At 32.5% G+C, this 4,633-nt stretch overlaps 1 long non-coding RNA gene across 1 annotated transcript; it reads left to right on the forward strand.

The window, feature by feature from the left end:
• Positions 1 to 915: 915 nt before the first annotated feature.
• LOC144435983 (uncharacterized) lies at positions 916 to 4,633 on the forward strand. The gene is made up of 3 exons (XR_013480917.1): positions 916 to 1,050; positions 1,487 to 1,553; positions 4,029 to 4,633. It is a non-coding gene; the product is annotated as an uncharacterized LOC144435983 (long non-coding RNA).

The following is a 4,633-nucleotide window of genomic DNA, read 5'->3' on the forward strand; positions in this document are numbered from 1 at the left end:
GCTTAATGCTTCTGATCAGCATTTTCTAAACTTTCAAGATGTTAAAAGCATACTAAGTAGTGGTAGATGGAATGGCAAGCATTCTTATCTGTAGTATTTGTATGGTGACAAATCAAATTATGACCTCACATGACTTAACAGCATATGAGTCTGCACTTCTAATTGTGGTTTATCCTTGCGAATGATTGCAGACCTTGTCATGCCTGAACTCCACTGGAATGCTAAATAATGTATAACTTGTGTGTATAAATATGAAGTAGAAGCTGTTGTTGCTCATGCATCACTGTCTAGTTGAAACATCAAGTGCTACATAATTCCGTGTTGAAACCTTATACACATTTAACAGTCAGTAATTTGTAGTTTTTAGCAACCTTGAGAATCATCCCATCTATCAGTTTTTTTATGTGTTCATGGAAAACTATTCCTGACCTTAGGAACCCAGGTTGATTGCATATAAACCTTGCACAATGATGAGGCAACTTAATCATTAACAGTGTATATATCTCTATCTTTTCCCACTTCATAACTATCATTCACATAAATAAGAAATAAAATGTTAGATTGTCATTTTCAGTAAGCCATATAGACTCAAATGTTTAAATATGTACCATACTTTTCACAGAAATTAGGTATTTGTATGTGTATGTATCTTGTTCCGACAGAGAAACCAATCAGCAAAATTCGGAAACCAATCACCAAAATTACACTATAGATTTAAATGTAACGAAAAGTATAAATTGATGTTAATTGTTTGTGTCTATATGTTCACTGAATCTTTGGCTAAATTGCTAATTCTTCAAGTTGTTTATAATGCCTTGCAATTTTCCCCAAGAGATAAATTGTGTCTGATGTTACAGATATTTGTTGGATAATTGATTAATTTCATGCTATGTGTTTTTCTGAATAGGATGTATGGCTTGAATTGGGAGAAACTGATGTACTTGTTACTAATATTAAATCTAGAAAATTGGACTTCAAACACTCATATACAGAGGTGTCATCTTGTGGGCGAAGAACAGATGCACTGACTTACTTTGCTTATATAGCTGGGTACGTACAAACCAGTCAACAAACCATTCTATTGGCATTGCAAATTGTGTGTACATATCCAACCATTTACTACTTTATATGTATCTATGCATACCATGGTATTCTTTGGCATTGCTCCACATTCATCATGTACTTTACGTGATGTTCACAGGCAAAGTAGAATGTAATAATGAACCACCTTGCTGTAAAATTGTATGAATACTAGTCGGGCTGGGTGGTACTGTAACACTCTTGTGGTTGTTGAGCCTAAAAATACCTTGTCAAATGCTGTGTAATGCTCAAAGTACATGTATAATGTACATCATTATAATACCAACTGAAAGTTACCAAAAGTGGATGTTTTAAAGTTCAGAAAAAATGTCAAGGGATTGACTTTTACCAACAAAGTAGCAACAATGTGAGATTAACTTCATCTTTGATATGTTTCATCTTGTAGAGAAACTACCTGTACCTTAGCCAAGTCTTTTATATGTTATGTCTTTGAAGCCAAGCAGGAGGAGGAGGTAATATTATGTTATATACTATGTACTTCTCCTTGTGTCGCTAAATGTCAATTTAATTTATTACTTACGAAAACACGTCAAACACAAGTGCATATATCCAAGTGCCCACACTGGCATTCACTCGGAATGGGTTTCTCTTATTATTACATATGTCTATCCGAAACAGCAACTTTCCCTAAAAATGATACTGTGTGATTATGTGCTTTTGTGTTCATTACAAATACCACTAGCATGCACACACACCAGTGCAAGTCATCTCTGGTACATACATTGTACACATTGTATGTAATAATTTGCTTCATGACATTGTCAAATTTGGCTATATTTGTAGTAAAAATCAATATTTGCTTCATAACTAAAAATTTAAATAGGGACTCCGATTCAAGTTTCTCCCCTCATATTAGCAAGTGCAAACTTTATTTTAAGACATTGACCTTTAGGGTCAATTATGTTAGGGTCAATTATTACAATCAGTAAAGAATACTATAACAACATGGTTAGGGATGCTAGATTGCAAGTTAGGTTCATGCAATGACTGTACATTTTTCACTAAATACTAAATTGTTAATAAATGGAAGGATAGGCCTCCTGTCCACCTCACTGTTATTAGAACCCTCTTGCCCATATTGATAATGTATTACGGTATATGTACATGTTAAAATCCCTCTAATCCTGGTCATGAATTAATCAACTGTCAGCTATAAACTTTATATGACTCATAAAAATCTCATTAATCACGCAATGAAAACAGGATTTTGCTGTGTGGGTTTTTCTCATCGCTATCAGATACATAAGATCTTTGATAAATTTCTTATGCCCGTGAAGAAGCTGAACTGTGTGATGAAGTTTTCAAACTTATTTTTTTTTTCTAACCTTACACGTAGGCTTTACTTATAGGCAAGTTTAAGAGGTGGGTCATTTCTTAAAGGATGTGTTAAGGAGACGAATTTCCCTGAAAATCAAAGTTCTTGAAATGTCTCAAAATTTTGCCATATGGAAGCTTGTTTCTAGGCCTTTTTAAATCACTAATTAGGGTCCACCATCTTGCTTTCACAGAAATCAACAATGTTTTATTTTCCTATAAAATTACCTAGTATTAAGCAGCCATATTGGATTCTAAAATTGCTGAATTCTGATAACATTTTGATGTCTATTTTTTTAAAAATTGTACAGTGACCCCAGCGCTTTTTGATTGGTTTTAACAGAGAATGGGTGGGAACAGATTAACAGTAAAAGTTTAAACAGTTTATTTCCAAGGCAGATTTCACATTAATATATATAGTCTTAATACTTCTAAGGTTTTTTAGTACGTTGTGCCTGTGATGAGAAAGCATAAAAATCAGATTTCTTTCAATTTGACAATATTGTAAAATCTATCTTTGTTTGCTTGCATTAGTATTTCTTGGCACTATTAATGATGAAAAAGCTAAATTAGCAATTTTCTTTGGAATTCCTGACAAGCAATGACTCAGTCTAATGGACCAATTGTACACCATTTTCAACATTTTATGCTGAAACATATTGGATATTGCTATGCATTTATTTCCACAAGGCAATTCAATATCTTTTAGGAAAGAGATAAAGAGTAAGTCATTATATATAATGTTACAAAATTTGACAGGCAAAATGTTAAAATTATAGCCAATGTAGCCTTAAGACTCCAAAGTTATTAAGAGTACATCAGTATTGAATGTTTTGGTTTATATCAGCACATTTCTGTGTAACAGCATCATCTCACAATCATCAGATATTAAATAAATTGATGATTTAATCGGTATGAGCTTAGACGCAACTAGTTAACTCTTCAGGGTGTATTCGTAACAATACAATTATTTGCTTACCTTGATGCAGTATCATTTTTCATCTCATAAACTATGTAAGAATATAGTACAAATGTATGACAACATACAAACAACAGGGTTTGTTCGTAAATAACTTGAATCCATTGGTTACATTAATGTGTTGTCATTTTTCACATGAAAACCTATTTAAGAAAATGATTAAAATTATGACAACATACACACACATAAAAAGTTACTTTTTTCGAAAATGTTTAATAGCTGCCTTAAATTGTACTTTTGCAAAATATCGGACTCTTTATAGCTGAACTTTTAGTTGTTTTCCAAGACAGAACAGATACTTTGCATTGATTTTCATAGGTGAAAGCTAATCATCAGTCAATTCTGACTCATTTCTGGCATCATATTCTGCCTGAAGTCACTTTAACTACACTGAATATCAAAAGGTTATTTTCAAACATGCTCCACTTTACTCTGACATCAACCATGAATAAGTAAGAAAAAGGAGTCTGCCTTATGTCTTGTTTGTTCATGCATAAATGTAAACATTCTATCTAGCAATTAATCATTTAGTTATATCGTATGCATGAATTGAAGAATAATTTACGAACGTAATTCCTTGTGAAAGACCTCTATATATTTCAATAACTTTATCCAACATTTTTTTTAACCCTAGGCCAAAACAATACTGTGCAGTATAGCCCAAGGATTTGGAAGAACAACTTGGTTCGTATAAGTCTGTGGGTTCGACAGAAATCTATCTACATCAAGGAACAGATTTTGAAATGGCTGAAAAATCAACTCTTTAAAGATGATCTTGTAACTGTTCTTACTTACGCCTGATTTCGGATATTGTGTCTTCTCAGTAGTAGAACTGAAAAGGACCAAAACATATATAGCAATAGCTGTTATTTGACTTGATGGCTATTAATCAGTCAAGAAGTGACAATTTTTTAAGAACATGTGATCGTAGTTGAAATTATTGATACCACAGAAAGAGTAACTTTTGACTTTAAAAAAAAAATGTGCTTTTGTGCTTGTATTTCCTGACCTGCTATATTAACAGGACAAAAGCATTTAATGGTCATTGTATAGAAAGATGATGGCAAATATATACAGCAAGAGTACAATCATTTGTCCATATTGGTATGTATAGATCTTGATATGCAAATTAGCATCCTCGAAAAATTTGACACTGCTTTCAATGAATTCTTGTTCAATACTTCCATGAAAAACATGTATAATGATATGACTATTGTGGTTTCAGTAAAGGTACAGTGC

This window comes from Glandiceps talaboti, chromosome 5 (genome assembly GCF_964340395.1).
Source record: "Glandiceps talaboti chromosome 5, keGlaTala1.1, whole genome shotgun sequence".
NCBI lineage: Eukaryota > Metazoa > Hemichordata > Enteropneusta > Spengelidae > Glandiceps > Glandiceps talaboti.